A 20,583-nucleotide genomic window follows, 5' to 3' on the forward strand; every position below is an offset into this window, starting at 1 on the left:
TATTATTTCTCCTTTGAACCAGTAACAGGATGCCCGGGGATTGAATTTCATGGTGTCTTAGAACAATTGTCAGGTCTAGCACTGCTGCTACCAACTCCCTTCCTTTTCCTTTACAATATTAACACGAGTAACAACAATATAAGTCCGAAAATAATGTGAACACTTGTTCTCTAGGCAGAGATTTTATTATACAGCTGCACTTTCGTCGGTTTACGCTGTGCTTGTGAGAGGTACTGTAACAAACACACAAAACAGTATTGTAAACAGGGCTCCTACCCCCGAACCAGCCGAAGTATTGGCCGGCCCTACACAGACTTCTTTCACCATCATATGGTTATGGGTATATCCACGATTGGTGCAGCAGGTGCAGTGGCACCGGAACTAGGCACCTAGAGAGTGCTATTACTGTATTTTACTACCCCAACAGCAGCCACAGGGCCATTTTATCTTGCTGACGCCCGTGCCCAGAGCTATGCTCCTGGTTAGACTAGAGGGTTTTTCATATTCCATGTCTGTTCCAGAGTTGCCCTACTTGCTGAAGGCCAAAAATGAGTTCAAATTACAATCCTCTCTATTGGTGGTGTTCAGTGAAGCACACCCCAATTCCGTTCACAGTCACAGGGCTCACGTGCCTTGTTAAGGTCTGATCACTTTTGACAAGAGGGTCTCTTGATCCCACCTTCTGTAAAATTAATGACACCAGGTCTTGGATCTGCCTTATTCCCTCTCGCCCCTCTATTGTAGCTGAACATGAATATTTTATTACTGATCTTTGGTGCGATAAGTGTTGAACAGTTCAAGACGGCACAAATAATCCAGTTTTGGAGTTCAAGCATAGCAAAACAAAAGGAACAAGATCAGTAATTTTTTCTGCCCCTAAAACATAAATAAAATTTGAAGCTGAAGAAGCCTTAGCTACTCAGTTTGTATGTTAAGCTCTAAGGGCCCGATTCACAAAGGTAAACTGAGCTGAAAGTCTAACCTTATGATCTTCGGTATTCACAAAGGGCATTTACGAGTAGTAAAGTTGTACTTTTATCTAAGTTTTGGTCTCAGTTAAACTTAAGACCAAAACTTAAGTTAAATAGAGACAAAAGTCTAGCTTTACGACTTTCGGTATACACAATGGGCATTTACGAGTAGGAAAGTTAGACTTTTGTCTCAGTTTTGGTCTTAGTTAAACTTAAGACCAAAATTTAAGTTTAACTGAGACAAAAGTCTAACTTTACTACTAGTAAATACCCTCTGTGAATATTGAAAGTTGTAAAGTTAGACTTTCGTCTCTGTTTACCTTTGTGAATCGAGCCCTAACTCTTTACCTCAGTTAAGTGCTGAAAGATCTCTCTCTTCACATTTTCAGTTTATAGGGTTGATTTATGAATGCTGATTTATGCATCACTTATATACAAATACCTTTTTGGAAAATAAGACCATGATGCAGCAAAGGGTTTTACCAAGTATGTCTGCTACTGTAAAATACGTTGATAAATGCAGGCCTCAGTTATCTTGTGTTCTATGCAGTGTCTAATATGTAAAAATATAAGTGCTAGGATCCACGGCATCGCATAGGAGGCCACTCGAACTTGCACCCCCCCAACACTGCCCCTGCCTGTGCTGCCAAAAGCCAATACTAATGACCTGGTTGCACTACTATGATTATTTTTTAAATGTATGTTTTTTTTCTGCTAAATTAATGTGTTGTGCTGAAAATAAGCAGAAAGCACCACCATGTGGTGGACTGTCATAAAAAGTGCTGAATGAATTGGCGGTGCTGAGAATAGGCAAACAACGGCACAAATCAAGCACTGGATTAATTAGCAAATGCTCCTTTTGTGATTGGTTGATACCTAGCGTCATTCTTCGTTAAGAAAGTTTGGCAGCTGCTCCATGGCATCTGCGGGTTTCATTTTGGTACTGGTAGAAAGCTGGCTATGTGTTGACGGTAATCATAATGAAGACAGGCATTTGCCATTCTGTGCTATTTTCATGCGTATCAATGAGCTTACTTGACATCAAAGTGACTCAGCTGGTTAGATAGACTCTCCATTATAAATATTTATTAATGAGACCCACTATCTGATGTATCAGTAAACAAAAACAGGTTCATGACAAGCTTTGTATAGGCCAGCAGGTTATCAACCTTGTTGCAAAATTGCAAAACACTTTCCCTCCTCTGAAAGCACCAGAAATTGCTAAAATGTAAACAGCAAATTAATTTTTGTGTACAAAATATTTTGCACTGTAATTGCAAGTGAATTGTGTGAACTACATTTGACAGATATATACATATGAGATAAGCACAAAGTGCTTGATTCTCATAAAAAGTGTTAAAACTCCACCTAAAGGTCGATGTTCTAACATGCGTGCAACACGTACATGCACATGGGCGTAGGAAGTATGTGGGATGTGGGGGATTTAACCCCACCAGATTTTGGGGTCGATTCCGATGTCGGAAGGGAGGGCTCTGAATCTGATTCGGGTTTGCCGAAAAAGATCCGAAGCCCTTGTTTCCGACTGACACGTTCCCAGTTCCGAAAGACCAAGTACGATGCCTGGAAACCTATAGGGCTGACTGAATCGATTACGAAAGGCATGCGGACAAGTCGAGCCTTTCCGGAGGCAATTCGTACAGCTCTATGGACTTGGTTTCCGAACGAGCGAGTACGATGACCGATTTGAACAGCCTTTCTGATTCGGTTTGATCGGAATGAAAAGGCTGATGGAATCAGTCTTTGGGGTCCCATAGCAGGCCCCCCTTCACCCAGGGACCTCCGAATCGGGCCCGTGGGGGTACCCATGGGTCCCCCCTTCCCAACCATGCACAGTGTGGCAGGCACCTTGGGGTGCTCGCCATAGGCTGCACGATTTTCCTCAGCCACCCCTTTCTTCAATAGGAGCCTGTGTTCGCATATGGAAAACAGGCTCCCATTGAAGTCAATGGGAGTCCGACCGAATCGTATCTAGATGCATACGAATGTATCATACTCGCTTGGTCGGACTCCCCCGATCCGAGTCGTACGGAAAGCAATCCGGAACTGATTCAGTCGGTATGCTTTCCGAAAGCGATCGTAATCGGGCCCTTTGGAGTGGGGAGATGCAGAGGACATGGATGGGGGGAATATGGGGACAAAAAAAATCATCCCTCAGCCCTAGCCTGCTTGACACTTCAAAGTCAAGCTTCACACTGCCTCCATTTGAAATTTGGTGTTATTCAGCAGTGCAGTCCCTTTTTTAACCTTCATTTGTTTTTCAGTTCATTAAAAAGCATGGGGACTGAAAAACAAATGAATTTTAAACTAGGGTTGCTGACTTAAGCATGCCTCTGTTCATGAATCCAGGTGTTCAGCGCCCATTGCGCAAACAGAGCTTCAGACCCTCTGCCCCACCCCAGTTGAGTACTGTAGCCCAGGCTGCTGCAAAGACTTGGTGGAGACAGATAAACAAGGGAGAATGGCTTCATTTTCATGTAATCTAGTGCTGGGTCAACCTCTTACCATTGATTAACTAAAGAACCTTTCGTTGTGGACTGAGAGGTAAAGGGAGTGAGCATTAGTCAAACAATCTAATTAACAGGGGAACACATTTGGCTACACAATGAGGACTAGGGATCAGAAAATAAAGTTAAGAAGTTTATTACAATTTAACAGTCAAGTTAATGTAAATTAATCTCAAGGCCATGCTTTAAAGATACAACAACAGGCTAGCCCAACCTCCTAAAGAATTTCGGGCACTTCAGCTTGAGACAAACCAGAAGTTCCATCACAGCAACACAGAAAATTAACAATAGGATTTGATGCTCAGAGAAGCATCTCCGATCATCTCTCCTAAACAAGAGTAATGTCTAGAGCCCTCTAATTTATAGTCTAAACCATCAAGGGTGATTAAGTCTAAAACAGTCTCAAAAAGTTGGGAAAAGGAAGAAAAAGATAAAAATGTGGATAGGTGTCAGCATAGCAGAAGCTCAATCAAGAGTCTTCTAGGGAAAGAGAAATAAGTGTTAGCCTAAGCCACACTCAGCAAAGAGTCAAAGGGAAAGCGTAGAGGTTTATATCTCAGAAGTCCAAAGGAATAGTGGCACACTCAATCTGTGAGAATACCAGTTAATACCACACAAATCTTCTGCGTGATGCCTCTTGTTCATGCCATCAAGGCTTTCATTGCCCTTTCCATTTTCACATTGCGTGCTGCAGCATTGGCAGGTTCTCCCAGACCTGTGAACAATATCGACCTCGGGTACCCTACAACTCTCGATGCATAACTGAATAGGGATTGTTAGTTAACACTCAGGCTCTCCATGTTCCTGTCAAGGTCCTCTTCTCAGGCTCTCTATCACTCATACAGTGTTACGTCAATTGTCAAACTAACAAACCATGTGAACGTGCCTGAAAGAAAAAGACACATAAGCAGAAATGGAAAAGCAACATTTTATGAAGAAAGAAACAGGCCTTCTTAAGTCAACTTTTAACGTAGTAGTCAATGGTGCACATTTAATAGGTGTTCATATTTGCATATACAACAACAAAACAAATCAAAGATGTCAGTACATAAATTCAAAATTAGATTCATTTTGCACTTTAAGTAAATGCAATATAGCTTGGAATACATTAGCATAAATGTAAGTGCAAACTATATTCTAAATGCAAATGTGAAAACATTAGTGCACACGTTTACATAAATCTTTCTTGTTTCTGAAGTAAATATATTTTAATATTGTGAGGATGGTTTATGAGGTTCCTAAAGACTATATTTCATAATAATAAAGTTAAGCGCACAATGTATATAGTGTCTGGTACACATAAATAGTGGACTTCTAGCATATGAAAGGAAAGAGTTAAAATCCACATCTCTCCCCATTGACCAATAAACTGCAATTGTGAATTGTCACACTCTTTAACACTGTAAATGGGACATTATTCAAGATGCCTTTAAATGTAAATGAGGGAGACTTATATTGTAATATATTGTCATTTCTATAGCACTTTCCAACACTTGTGAGTCCCAAGGAGATGTTACATATATATGTATAGCATTAGAATAAATGTTAATGAAGTATTTTTTATTTTTACTTTGAGGCCCTTGAAACCTTTTAGAATTTAAGGCACTACGTAAACAGAATATTTAATGAAAAAAGTTATATTCTGTCATCAGATTCTATAAATGATTTTGTTTAATGGAGCAACCCTCTATGTCCGTCCCCTCTTCTCGTTTGCCTTCAGCAAACTTTATTGTGGGTGCTGTAGGCCCTGTTGTACTGTGACATGCATATGGTATTTCCCTTCCACTGAACCTTCTTTTGGGGGTATTTGGTTAACTTTCAGGGCCGTTTCACTGGAATCACTCGGTTTGCACCTCTGAAGGACGCTACCATTCATCTCATACTAAAACAGTCATGACATAGTACACAGGGCACTCATACAGGTCTATCCATCCACACATTAGAATCATTTGAGAGCAACTAATTTCTCTTTTTCACTCCAAACTCATGAATAACAGCGGTGACACAAAATGTTAAAAGCATAATTCTAATAATCACATATATGCAACTTTAGGGAGCTAAACTGATACTAATGAGGTTAAAACTTTGCCTAGACTGTTAAAATTCGTAAAAATGTCAAAATCGTGAAGTAATACAGTCACAAAATATACCGCACTATGCAGAAAATTTCTGCTTTTTATTGCAGCATAATTTAGTCAGTGCTGCCACATAATTTGGCCTTCCCCACTAAATAATGACTGTGGCCTTGACCATGGGCAAAAACAGTGTATACAAAATAATTGCAGACACCTTAAATGAAAAATAAACACAAGATAAAGTAAACTGTGCGGGAATGCATTGTTCTGGGAGTAACGTTCAGTTGGTTAATATGATTACTTCACAAATCTGTGTTATAATCAGTCTGTGCACTGGGGACTAGTGACTTGTGTGTTTATATACCTATGCATTCCCAGCCCGTAAGAGCAAGGACTGTCAACATGTAGGTCAGTTTAAAAAATACATTACAGGCTCCACACTGTGTGAGATACACTGCCAGAAAATGTGCAAAAAGACACACGCACAAAAAAGTGATGCATACTTGGGAGAAACGTTGAGCTGGAATTTACTTTCCTACCATCATAAAGTTGCCTAACATAATGCAAAGTAGAGCTGCATGCTACTTTACAGTAAGGGGACATTCCATGGGTTGTGAATGGGCAGACCTATACAACCACCTATGTTTTTTTTTAATACAAAGCCTTATCTACTACAAAAAGTAGACAGGACTTTGTTGCAAAAACATACTTCTCCTTCAGGCAAGCATAAAGTTTGAGAAACATTTTATTTTCGCTAAACTTTTCAAACTTTATGCATATACATCATTTTACAGCAAAACACACAATATGATGGACGGAATGCTGCACATTGGCAAAACATTCACCTCCTTAATCCATTGGTATTTTGCTCACCACGCCACCCCAGTTCAGACATGGCCATATGCAAATCAGTCTTGACCTTGTGCCTCATGGGAACAGTCCAGCCCGAACTGCCAAGCCATGTCTTCCCTGGACCGGAATCAAGCATCCTAGGACCGGTTTCGGGGTTTCACCCCTCTTCAGCCAGGATAGCTTGACTCCAGTGGCATAGTGAGCACGGGACCCACGTCTGGGCATACCCTTCCCACATAGGGCGAACAGCAAAACACACAATATGATGGATGGAATGTTGCACGTTGGCAAAATATTCACCCCCGGTCGCAGATCTGGGTTTAATCCATCGTTATTTTGCTCACCACGTCACCCCAGTTCAGACATGGCCATATGCAAATCAGTCTTGACCCTGTGCCTCATGGGAACCGTCCAGCCCGAACTGCCAAGCCATGTCTTCCCTGGACCGGAATCAAGCATCCTAGGACCGGTTTCGGGGTTTCACCCCTCTTCAGCCAGGATAGCTTGACTCCAGTGGCATAGTGAGCACGGAACCCACGTCTGGGCATACCCTTACCACATAGGGCGAACAGCAAAACACACAATATGATGGACGGACCTAGGATGCCTGGTTCCAGTCCAGGGAGGACCTGGATTGGCAGTTCAGGCTGGACTGTTCCCATGAGGCACAGGGTCAAGACTGATTTGCATATGGCTGGGTTCAAACTGGAATGGCATGGTGAGCAAAAAAACTATGGATTTAGACCCAGATCTCTGTACTAGGGTGCATGTATGACATTGTTCTGCATTTGTCCATCAACTGTTGTTTTTGCATTTGTCACCCAGAGTGGGACGGGTATGCTCAGACATGAGTCCCGTGCTCTCCATGCCACTGGAATCAAGCTATCTTGGCTGAAGAGGGGTGAAACCCCGAAACCGGTCCTAGGATGCTTGGTTCCAGTCCAGGGAGGACCTGGCTTGGCAGTTCGGGCTGGACTGTTCCAATGAGGCACAGGGTCAAGACTGATTTGCATATGGCTGGGTTCAAATTGGAATGGCATGGTGAGCAAATAAATGATGGATTTAGGCCCAGATCTCTGTACTGGGTTGAATGTATGAGATTGTTCTGCATTCTGTCCATCAACTGTTGTTTTTGCATATACATCATTTTACATCATACATACAGAGGTAAAAATATTAGACTCTCTCAAAGCATAGTTTTTGTATTAAAGAGTGCCCTTCCACAATAAAACCTATGCTTGACATCACACACACCCAAGTGCATGGTTGTGTGCATTGGAACCAAACAACAGGAGGTTACCCATATACCCAGTTGAGACCTGGGTGATAAATGTATGTAACAAATAACAACATCTCAACAGGTAATATTTGGAAGACCGTTAATAAAACATGCACATTCATTGCGAAAAGGGAAGACAGGGAGACTTAAAGGGTTGTATGAATAATGCAAGGAGCGGTCTGTATTTAGAACAAATATTTACAAAACAACAGTATCAGCACTATTTACATTAAATGTGAGCGTAACCCGAAAGAACTTGTGCGCATACGTGTTCGTGTAAAACAAGGTGGACAGCGCAAGTGACAAGTGACATAGCAGAGAGCTGCACAGAACAGACAATGGTGACAATATTTATAAGAGACTTTTTGGTTCACAAATGGTTTGTTACAAAAAATTAAAGGAAATTGACAGTTTGGTGAATAGAGAAGTTGCGCCAAGAGTTGCGCTTGGAAGTCAACGACGTTTCGACTTACAGTAGGTTCAGTTCATCTTCAGTACCAGGTTACAATTTTATCTGTGCTGATCGGAATGGAGTTCCAGGGTAGGAAACTTTAATGTATCCAAGAGTAGGACAATGCCCAGGGCGAGGGGGACGAAGGGGCACCACTAGCCTGGGTGCACTGGAAGTATTCAAGGTGCTGGAGGGGTGTGGATCCCAGATGAGTTGTAGGTATTCCTCAGATTTTTATACAGCCGGCATCTGATTGAGGACATCCAGAACATGTGGGTCTTGGAGGCCGAGGGCCGGCGTCGTGTGAAGGGCGCCTGGGGACTCGGTTATAAAGATATGCCGGGAATAGAGGTCCAACAGGATCCTCAGTGGGAGGACATACCTCATCTGCGCTAATCCGGTTGTGTGCATTGGCATAAGGCACCCAAAAGTGTGTCAGCCCAGGGAGATACTAAACCAGAATAATAGTTTAGTCAATGTAGTGCTGCTCTACTCTCTCCTATTGACCCAGGGAGGCAATAACGGTTGCTTTGTTGCATCGCATTAGGTGATAATGACGCTTTAGTAATATTTTTTAGTACTACATATTCAGACTGTAACTAGAGCAAACCTTTCCAGGACTGGATGGCAACAACTTGAGAATACCTTTCAAAAACAGAGAAACTCTTTAACGCTAGGAAGTTTGAAATAATATTGAAATTAAAGCCCATTCTGGCTCCAAAGAAGCCTTTACATTTGCTTATTGACCAAACATCACCCAAACTCATCTTGTTCTGCATTTTGCACTACACTGAATTTCGGTGAGCATCCCACAAGCCTGTGCCACATTTCTCATTTTTTCAAGCATCTCACATACTGTGGTACTGTGTCGCACACAACAAGCTTTTCACATCTGGACGTATTTGTCACACACACGTACATTGCCTCTTGTTTTTGCAAACATGTTGCAAACACACACACACACAGCATATTGTTTTACAGCATCTCATATACTTGGCTTCATGTATCTGTTTCTTTCTGGATTTTATGATAACTGCTTGCAGCAAGAAAGAATGTTTTCTGGTTAGTACAGTTGCATTTTGAGGTTTCAGAATGTTGCTAAGGAGATTTTCTTAATTCTTCTTTTTTTCCTTCCCAACCTTGTTTTCTTGCTGCATGGAGACGCAAGGTACATTTTTTTTTGCCTATAGTCCAATTACTTTGCAGAGTGGAAATAATAATAAAGCAAAAGGGGGATGGGCGCACACTACCTCACAGCCCGCTCCACATTTTGGTGAATGCAGTTCGCAATCAGAGCTTACTTAAATAGTAGTAGTATTTCACCAAAGTTGTTGCAGGTATTGCTTTTCATCTCTAGACACGTGTTTCTGTATTTTCTCCTTCATCAGTAGAAATCAATAACTAATTTTATCAAGGGTTGCTGAGAATGCTGCCAGAGTCCTCTCAGGTCTCAGAGCCTCTCACAGGCCCAGAGATGCATCTCCACAAACTCGTCGGCTCACTGGCTCAAGAGAGCCTTTTTAAACAGAAGGCGGATGGGGAAAACTGCCTCATATGCCAGCACACTTTGCCCCTTTGCATTATAGTGAAAGCTTTTCACAATTAGCACTTACTTCAATATTGACTATAGTTTTTCACCAAAGTTGGTACCGATAGTGCTGTACATCTCTAGACATGTGTATCTGAATTTCATCCTTCATCAGTAGCAATCAAAAAAACGATTTCATCTGGAGTTGTTGGAAATGCTGCCAATGTCTTCACAGGTCTCAGTAATACTCACAGCAATAATTAGTCTGTCGTCAAATGTGTGGCCTGTCGTTTAGCAAGACTCAGTGGCTGTGCATATCTGCCATCCAACAGAGATTAATCCTCAGGGTGAGATATGATTTGACAAACATTACCTGCCAATCTTCTGCGCACCTAGAATTGCCACCCCGTAAAAAGTTATCCGAGGGCATGATCAGATTTGCCAACCATCACTTAGTATTCTTAAGGTTTGTTCAGCAATGTCATCCATCTTTTGGCAATCAGACTGGGTGTTAGGGAGACTCTCACGTGAGCAAGAGTTAACATGGACCAACCAACAGCTAGGGTGACTGCGAGGTAGCCCTGCCCCCATGACACCTTGAGTGATTTTTTATATTTCTTACAGTTGCACTTTATCTTTTCCCCACGTTATGTGGATGGTGACTTGGGTAGCTAATTATCCACCTCCAAGGAGAGGCCTAGGATTGAATGGTTATTGATGCTCCACTCTTTTGTTTACCTCAAATGTTATCTGCTCTGCAAACCGGTAAAGATTAAGAGTAATTGAAGGTGGAATCCATCTGTCCATCCCTTTGTATGTCTGTGAAAAGCACCGCCCACCTTTGGAAGCCTCTGTGTGTGCCATCTGATTATATTTGTGCTTTGCTGGGCTGTGTGTCCTTTGCTCGCTTCATGTGTGTTGAGTGCGCATGTCTCTGTGTGTTGGTCTGTATGGATGGGTGTCTATACGACGTTTAGTATGTGCTAATGTGCAGCCTTGTCTTTTTGTCTGAGTAACTAGGTGGTGTCTGTAAGCTAGCATGGGTACTTCAACGTCCGGTAGTGTAGGAGTGGGTTTCTGCGTGTTCGTGTCTCAAAGTGCGATCGCTTTTGAGTACATGCATGTTTATGTACGTCACTTTGTTGGTATATGCGGACGTTTTCTATGTCAATGTGTGTAAGGATTTAGTGTATTTCTGTGTCCATGTGTTCGGCAAAGGTAAACTATGTATACGTATAAAGTGTTTATACCGTAACCGTACAAATATGTCACACGGGCAGTCAGGCGCTTTTTAGGTGGTGCTTGCTGCCACAAAGCCGCGGCTCTGTAGCCGTGGATATAGTTGCGGGTGACCGCTGTTACTCTTTCGCAGTCCAGTGGTACACATATGGAGAACCTCGGAATGATGAAAGGGGGATTTTGCTCCGCCGGTAATCGAGACTATGACTTGCAGGTTTTATCGTCAGCTCACTGGCACCATTGAGTATGAAGGGTTAAATAATGTATTCCTGTCAGTGACCATGCCACCCCTCACCTAGCTCAGCCTGCCCTCTCTCACAGCAGCGCACGCGGCCATCACCTGCTCCATCAGTGCATTTAGTTCTTCCCGTGACTCTCCCCTGGACGGTGAGCGCACCTGCTGACTGCCTCCTCGTCAGTATCTCTGCCCACAGTGCTGACGTCACCTTGTGAACCACTGGCCGCCCTCCCTCTCTCCGCGCGACAGACGGGGTCAGAGAGTGACAGGCGCAGCAGCAGCAGCACGGGGTGACACCAGCCGCGGCCCCCACCCGGCAGCGGGAGACGCACGCGCTCCGGCAGAGGCTGGCTTCACAGGCGCGCGGCGGCTGTCCCTGCTCCTGCACTGCTACGAGGCGGCCCTACCCTGGTCAGAGGAATACACGAGGAAGCGCCGGCGGCTGGACTAGGATCCGGACAGTACCACTTGAAGGTAGGAAGGGGGAGATGACGGACTCGGAGGGGGCTCACTGCCCGGTGAGCGCTTGTTGTGAGCCCCCCGCCGCCCTGTACATAGCAGGTTGTTTTCAGGGAATGGCCGTGTTGGTGCCGGGTGGATTCCGCAGTGAGATGCCCGTGCAGGAGCTGCGCATTGAAGGACGGCGGCACGGTTACCAATATTCATGTCAGGAAGCGTGGCGTGCACCCTAAACGTGGAGCTTTGGGGGACAGAAAATTACCACATTCCATTTGAACACGGAGCACGCCCATAAATACGGCCCACGTGTGAGTCCTGGGTGCAGCTGTTTTTCACGTATGCAAATGTGGTGTGATGTATACTCGGGCAAATGGTCAAGCACACAAGTGCCACATTTAGATAGAAGTTCTGTTTTTATAGGTACAGCGCGTTCTCAATGGTTGAAGATAAAAGAGTCGAGACGGATTTCCTAGGATCAAACAATTTTGTTGAGTGGAGAAGCAAAGATGATGCCTCAGTTCCCCTGGCGTCGCAGCTGACTTCAGCACACACCATCAGCTTCAGTCAATTAAATAATGAGGCCATTGTTGCCCTTCTCCAGCTCACCTGGTGCAGGTAGCCCTGGTGCTGTCGCCCTGTGTTTGTACGACTGGTCCAGGCATCACTGCTTCTGGCGGCGGCGCCAAAACACCCGCGGAGGCAGCGCTGCTGCTGTCAGACTCTAGCTGTTCACCTGTTGTAAGGAGTGGGGCCGGCTTCACGCTGTTCCTTTATTGATGGCGAGGGGGCGCCAGGGTCAGGCTGATAAGGTGGGAACTCGGGCAGTGGGCCGGTATCCGAGTTCCAGCTGTGGGCCGCTTTTTTGGCCAGCGTGGTGGTCGATATGGGCTGTGTGTGTGCGGGCCACCATTGTGAACTAATCCTTGCGCAAAGGGCCCCAGCAACGTGATTTTTTAGGTCTTGCTGAGACAGCGAAAGCTGTCTCTTTGAGACATTTTGTAAGTGGGTTTTCAAAAGTGCTACCCACATGGTTTTGCTGGCCTAGAGCTTGAGTGCACGATGGCGTGCACGTGCACAGCTGCTCCTCTGCTCATTGCATTCCCCCCTCCCTTCTCACCCAGCCCTTTGATGCTCTGCTTGCATCTCCCCAATGCGATCACTTTCACTTTCTTTTTTTAACGTAAACCACATCCTCAAAACAGCTGCTCCTCTGCTCATTGCATTCCCCCCTCCCTTCTCACCCAGCCCTTTGATGCTCTGCTTGCATCTCCCCAATGCGATCACTTTCACTTTCTTTTTTTAACGTAAACCACATCCTCAAAACAGCTGCTCCTCTGCTCATTGCATTCCCCCCTCCCTTCTCACCCAGCCCTTTGATGCTCTGCTTGTATCTCCCGAACGCGATCCCTACTGTCTTTCACATGTGTTTGCTGTATCTCGCTTGTTTTCTTTGCTTCTAGAGAAAACTCGGTAAAGAAGTAATGTTATAATGTTTCCCTTTCTATCTTTAACTAAATATAAACCTCCTGCCACGTTTAAAAAAAGAATGTTATTGGAGCAATTAATGTAAGGTCGTTGTAAAATAGAACAGCACAGCTATACATCAGGCTCCCATATTAACTTGGAAAAGGTTACCGGTGTGCGTCACACAAATGTGACAGTAATCTCCGGTTTTGCAACTAACTAAAGCAATATCAACACAACTCCCACTAACTAACCCCCATCCAGCAGCCAAATAGCATCATATCAGGGTGCAGGCTACCCCCTGCCACTTTAATGGGGCACATTCGTATTGTTAATTATGTTTTGGCAATAGTGTCATGGAGTAGCACAAATGCCCATGTAAAAATATTTACAAAAAAAGTGGCTTTTTTTTCATCATGAAAGCGCCTGGCACTGGATATATGTAGCCTTTAGGCCTGTATTCCTAAGAACCAACATTTTAATGACTCATGCAGTCGGAGGAACGGTTAGTACAAAACGGGTGAAGCAGATGGAAGTCATTGCATAGGAATGCACTTTCACCTCTCTGTACCCATCGGCACCAGGTTCACTTCCAGAACATGAATGTATCTAGCACGACGTGTCGTGCTTAGAAGTAAAGATGGGCAAGCAAAGCAAGGCTCGTGGCTGGCTCGGGCCGATGTCTGGCTGTGGCTCGGCCCTTTTCTCATGGGAACTGACGAGCCAAAATAGCGCCAATTCAAGCATTCCAGGCTCGAACCTTACACCCCTAATATTTTTATTGTTTACATTTGTTTATTTGAGTTTCATAATTATAATTCACTTCAGTTTACACAATTGTACAGTTTTGATCTGATACATTTTGCTAAACAGGTTTGCAGCGCAAAGTGTATAACATTAACGTCTCATTCGACATTACAAGAATGAAAACACAGTGAAAAATATGATAAGGCAATTTACAACATAACAGTGATTTAACAAGGGTTATGACACCATGGCTGCAGTCCTTCAAGATTCAGACATTGAAACAGTGCATCACATCGTACATCCTATGTCGCCCTTCTATGGGACCTATCTGTTTGGGTCCACGCAGAGCTTGAGTTTGTGCAGGCCTATGAAATGTCTCACACCAGGTCTGTATGCTATCATTAGTGCCCATTACGCGTTGTGTTAGGTGTCTTGGGTGATGTCACGACGTTGCCCTTTGTGTATTGCTGAGCGTGTCATGTGCATTCTGGTGCGACCCTTGTGTCCGAGCTGACGAACCTTCCACCCCTAATGACTGAGAAACCAAAATACACTAGATGCAGGACAGATAAGCACAACATGACTAAAAAAACCTGTTTTTCTGTGTATAATTGCATTGGTATTGCGTTTACTACCCCCGACAAGTCAGCAAGTGGGCTGATAGTCGCTTTCACTCAATGAACACCTGTAACTCGAGAGCAGCGCCTGAATGTGGGGGCAAAGGGGGTGTCCTTTGCTTATTTTTTTTTTTTTGTTGCAGATTTATATACCCAAACTCAACCCGAAGGTATTGGAGCGCTTTACATGAGCACCAGTCACGTTACACAAGGACACATTAATTTTTTGTAGGCACAGGGACATTAAGTGATTTGCTCAGAATCACAGGAAGCGGAGCCAGCGTCGAGCCTGGAACCTGGTTCCCCAGCTCCGAAGTTGGCAGCTCTGGCCGTAAGGCACCTCTCCCCAATAATCAATGGCATTGAGTTGCCTTGTTTGAGATGCTGGCCCTCTCTCTCCTTACTTTTAGTTGCCAAGGGATGGCAATGACATTAACATAAAAATAGCCTCTCCTGTCTTCCCTTATGCTTAACTTGTAATTTATCAAAAACAAATAATTTTTTTCATGTAATATGCCAGACTGAATTTAAGATGTAATACCTGTGTTTATTGAACATAGTGTTTTAATTTAGATCAAGAAATATTTTAACAAAAAACATTGACCGTTGGTGTTAAATGGGAGGGGAGAGTAGGAAATATTCATCCTTTTTAGGTCTCGCCTAGCTATTGCGTTTACGCAATCGCTATGCGAGACTCTAGTAAGAGGGGCATTTCAAAGTGCTGCCAAAAGTGGATTGCATGGCGAGCACACGCACAATCACGTGCATCGTGCCGCCATGCAATCCGTTTGGGGAAGCGCTTCAGCCCACTGGCGCCCTTGGCATCATACTTCAAAGGGTTTGCTCCCCCGCCTGGAATGCGCTCCCCTGCCCCCGCCAAGCACCCGCGCACGCTCCGCCACGTCTCACCGTAACAAATTTGCTTTCACTTTCGCGTGGCAGGCGCTCGCTCGCGTCCGGAGCACTTTAGAAGCCGGGCTTGTCTTGTTTTCTTCGTAATACGCATTTGTTCTCTACCTGGCTCCCCTCGTTTTCCTAGGCCTCTGTCTCTCTTACGACCCCATTCCCTTTCGCTTATGTCTGTATTTACTGCTCTCTCTCTCTCTTCGCTTATGTCGGAATTTACTGCTCTTTGTCTCTCCCGCTCTCCCCATTCTATCCTGCTCTCTCTCACGAGCCTTCCATCATTTCCTATCTCTAACCTGTGGTCCCCGTCTACCTCGCGCCCTCTCCCCTCTTTGTGCCCGCTCCCTTTCTCGCGTCACCACCTATTCCATCATTGTACCTCGCTGTCCCTGTCTAACCTGCAGTCCCCGTCTACCTCGCGCCCTTTCCCCTCTTTGTGAGCGCTCCGTCGCCACCTCTTCCATCATTGTACCTCGCTGTCCCTGTCTTTCACGCACCCCCTCCCTTCCAGATCTCTGTGTCGCTGTGTCTCCTTCCCTGTCAGGCCTCTTCTTCCCTCCCAGTGTCTGACATTTGAGGGTCGCTAATGAGCGCCTCCGCAGTCCGCCTCTCACTGATCCCTCGGAGGCTGCCGGGGGTATGGGATGCTTTCCCTGCAAATAATTAATTTAGCTACGTGTTGCATAAGAGTCTAAAAGGCTTTCTGCTGCTACCGTGCTGCTCGGCGGCCATTAATATTATATCAGGGCCGGTGCTGTTGCTGTAGTGCAGTTTCATTAAAAATGTGATCTGTAGCTTTAAACATGCAGCTTTCCATGCAGAATTATGCCAAGTAATTCTTGGTCTGCAAACTCGTAATTGCGTACAGAGATTCCCGTCGGTACCGGAAATTCAGAACGCCTGGAACGGCTGCATATAGTTCCTCAATACTTTGTCCATTTCTACTAGTTGTGTTTCATCAGCTTTTAGGAGTAGCGTTCGGGCCACTTCTCCCCCCCCCTCTTATCTAGTCTCCTTCTAGGCCACTTTTTCCATTTTGCTTGGACATTTGATCCTCGTCTATTGGCTGCCTCTTTCTCTTCTTAATAATTATACTATAATATAATACTTGGATTTGTATAGCGCCGCTAATAACCCATGAGGGTCTGTAGGCACTGTCCGTAGGCAGGGAGAAGTGATTTGCCCAGAATCACAGGATGTTGAGCACAAGACGAGACTTAAACCTGGATCTCTCAGCGCCCAAGTCGGCTGCACTGGCCGTTAAGCCACACCCTCCCCCTTCTGAACGTAGTATTTGGACCACTTCTTTGTCATTGACTTGACTCTGGAACACGTCCAGGGCTGGACTGGTAATTTAAAACAGCCCTGTCAAAAAGTATAAACTTAGACCCCATGTGCACCAAGTGAGTAACCCCCAGCACATTGCTCAGTAGGATTTTATGTAGGATAATTTTGGAAAAGTGAAACCAAAAGGTGCATGTTAACTGCTCAATTTTTCAATTATATTTGCCACTTTTACTGACTGCTCCGAAAGGGATTCAAATAAAGATTCCAGTACATTAGTGTTTACCACAGTACCGCGAAGCGCTATTTCTACACAGCTTCTAATCAAGCATGTCATGTGCCTGGTGAGAAAAAGGACCTATTTGTTGGTACAGTTATGAGAGGTTTTCTTTTAATGCTTCCATTCAAAAGTCTTTGAAGCTCATATAACAAGCATTGAAAATGCAACAGGTCTCGCATTTACGCAAGGAAGCTATTGGCATTGTAAATGACAATGCCTTTTATTTTATGTTTTAAAAACCAAAACATAAATAAAAGGCATTGTCATTTACAATGCCAATAGCTCAAACTCCTGTAAATGCGAGACCTATTGCATTGCAAATGCTTGTTTTTTTTTGTCAAATGCCTGTTTTATACCCCCCCCCCCTCCCCACCACCACCACCTTTTTATAACACTTAAAGCACTGAACCAGTGTTTTGAAAAAAGATGCAATCCGCAGATGTGGGCCACTTTGTTTTTTTTAAGGTGCCCGGGACAATTTTTGATCCCAATCCAACACTGAGAGGTGCGGTAATTCTGCTTGACTCCCTGTTTCGGTAACAGCCTGTCGCAGGCAGCACTGTTGTCGCAGTATTTCTGGATGGTCACAATAGCACTGCCGAGGCTGTCTTCGTATGTATGGCTGCTGTAGATTGTACACATGCCCTCGACGCTAGATTCTTTCTTTGCACCCGTTTTAGTTAGCTCTGCTGTCACCCTGTTTTTCTGCGCACCTGCTGCATGTAGCCCTGCTGCTGTCACGTGAAGCCGTAGATTTTGTTCATGCACAGTTCGGCGCCTCCGGCATTAAGTGTGCACTTTCTACCCACCCCAGGCGACAGCAGTGGAAGGTTGTCATGGTTACTGAACGCACAGCACGCGTGGAACTGCTTCCACTCTCTCCGCCTGGTGCATACATTGGCGCTACTGCCACATTTTCCTCCCTTGAGGTGCTCGGATCAGCTGATGTGCCCTAAGATGACGCATATTGTTTACTGAATGAGTTGCGATCATTAAAACACACTCGTTATCTGAAATGAGAATGTGTCTAGGTATTTACCAGAAGAGACATACCTCTTTTTTACGCCAGGCTAAAAGTTTACAATTCTAGAAAACATAATCAGTTGCCGAAAGCATCCAAACAAGCTGGAGCTGAGGGTAATGTTTTCGAAGTCTGAACTCCGTTATTTCTAACTGTGCTGAGAACATGTGGTATTTCCTGAAACTTCTCTGTTTTTTTGCATACTGCACTTAGCAGGAATTGAAGGTGTGGTGCCTATTTGAAGGGCCGTGTTACAGGCCGGGGCGCTTTAAACCCTCCCTTGCGAGCTTCCCACAGAGTTCACCAGTGGAGCAGGACGAGGACCTCCCACGCCCTTTCAGAAACTTCTTACACAGCCAGCCTAGGGCCCAATGGAACCGCGATATTCCTTCTGCAGGGCCAGAAATCTGTGCTCTGTTATTGAAATCTGTGTATTTGTGTGGGTGAGGTGTGACAATCTGGCGTGCCAGATAATTAGGCTGCTGTAATGCAGCAGGCACAGTGACACCGGGTGAAAGAGGCTCACTTCCATCAGTCCTTAATCCCAATAAAACAATTATACCGCAAGAAAATTGTGACTGTGGCTTTGTGTAGATCAGAAACATGTGGTGGGGCAATCAAGAGGCACTGATTTGACGCTACCACGAGTTAGATAAGTATGACTGGGGATTTTGATGGAGAATAATATTAACAGATAAGAATAACACTGGTGGGGCAGCCATCTATCAACAGCTTGGTGTGTGAAGTTTAAAAATATGATGTGCGGAGGTAAATCGTGAAAACATCTTCATTAGATAAAACTTCGGTATTAAAAGGTATTTTAAGATTTGTAAATAATTCCAAATAATACCTTGTTGTAACAGGTTATTTTGTGGGGTTACAATTATCTTGAGTTATTAGTGGTAAAGTGTTTAGGTTACACATTTTTAAATGATGACATAATGAACAAGAGCCATACCAAATTATACCTCGAATAGGTGAAGGTGAACTTCTGCTGTAAAAAATGTATTTTAATTCATCAGTCATAGCCTGATGCTTTTTATTCTGAAATTAAGCCTGGGAGAAAAGAGGTGGGTATTGATAAAAACCTGAAAAAAATCTTTGTGGGCGAGGGGTTAATGAATCTTCTGTGCGTTAATTACTAATTTGCTCTTTTCATGCCTGGAAGTCAAAGGCAATTTTAAATAAGGAAGGGGATTGTTTAGACAATATCTGTACATTGGAAATAAATGTGGCGCACTGAGGATTATAGTATGGCCATTCTTAATTTATTAATAGACACCTGTATAAGATATTTAAAAAACATAACTGCACAGTTATGTGATGATTTAAATTGAGATTTGGAGTTTCTTGATGCTCTTTTTTTTGTCTTTCACTATAAACTGGGATGATAACTAAGCAGTTTTTATTGCAATAAAAGTACTTAAAAAAAAAGAAACAGTTGGATGATCTTTTGATTTTTGTATTTAAAGCGAGACATGAAATTTCATTGAATGAAGTTTCCCATCAGTGGGAACTTATCGAAGGGTTTAAGGTCCATTGTAAATGTTATTGAAAAAGCCAGACTGCATTACATCTGTGAGTGAAACATGCTAAGTGAATGCAGTTCTGGATCAAATTTATTTAAGCTGTTTTTTTATATAGTGTAATAATTTGTCAGTGAATATGCATGAATGGTAAAATCAGTTCCAAACCAGGCATATTCAGTGATCAAGAGGTATGGAGACTATCTATCCCAAGAACAGAATTTTTTAAATTAAAATTAATGTGGTTTCCTGTACCCTTCTGTTCTAGTTCTCTGTCTGTGGCATGTTTTATATTTTCATTGCAGTCCATGTTAGTCATTTAATTTAATGACATTACCTAACATATCACTACGTTTGTTAGGCAATATCTTTCAGGTCTCACTCTGATTTTACAAACTCCTATTATTGAGGTTTCGTTTTTGAAAATGACTAGTACATATTAGTTTTAAAGAAAACACATGCATTCTTGTGAAAATTCTTGAACTCCATTAATACCTCAAGGATATAAAGATTCACATGTTTGGTACATGTTATGTCATAATTTTGAATTTATTTGAATACCACAATTTAATGGGACAATACTGTGAAACTTGTAAGCACGTTTATTGAACATTATGAGTGTTCATTTAGCCATGTAAAGGGTTTTAAAGGCTGTTTGAGTAAATAAGAAAATATCCATCAATTTCAGAATCCACTGCCCAATAAAGCTAACTTCTCACTCAGCCCACCACTTCCAGATTCTCTGACTGCCCTCTAAGGGAAATTTCTGACAGTACCTACTATTGCAGTGTGCATACAACCTGTCCAAATAGTAGTGGTCAGAGACAATAACAATGAATTCTTGACCATGATTCTCAGACTGCCATCAGTAGTGCCATTTGTAAATCAGCTGTGATAGAGATTTTATGGGAATTATGGGAAGAGGGACAGTAGACGTGGCTGTAAAAAGTCTCTTTACCACTTTAGTAAGCAATCTTTTGAAAGAGGTGAAAGGGATTGACCATTTCCATTGATGGTTGAGACTGAGATTGGAAGGTATCCTGCTACCTAGTCTGACCATGGGTTGCATTTTCTTTCCATGAATATTTCTGTCCATACCAAATGGTCAAGAGAGTTTGATG

At 43.5% G+C, this 20,583-nt stretch overlaps 1 protein-coding gene across 3 annotated transcripts in view; it reads left to right on the top strand.

Moving 5' to 3' along the window:
* The window catches only part of ARHGEF37 (Rho guanine nucleotide exchange factor 37), a 246,029-nt gene that overhangs the window by 69,834 nt on the left and 155,612 nt on the right, over positions 1–20,583 (top strand). Inside the window, exon 1 of one of the 3 annotated variants that reach the window (XM_085618184.1) lies at positions 11,403–11,632. The exons of 1 other annotated variant lie outside the window; for it this stretch is intronic. The gene's annotated coding sequence lies outside the window, so the exon portion shown is untranslated. Of the gene's footprint in view, positions 1–11,402; positions 11,633–11,795; positions 11,926–20,583 lie in introns of those variants that run through there. One more of the 3 variants, XM_085618186.1, reaches the window with a different exon arrangement.

This window comes from Triturus cristatus, chromosome 7 (assembly GCF_964204655.1).
Source record: "Triturus cristatus chromosome 7, aTriCri1.1, whole genome shotgun sequence".
Lineage (NCBI taxonomy): Eukaryota > Metazoa > Chordata > Amphibia > Caudata > Salamandridae > Triturus > Triturus cristatus.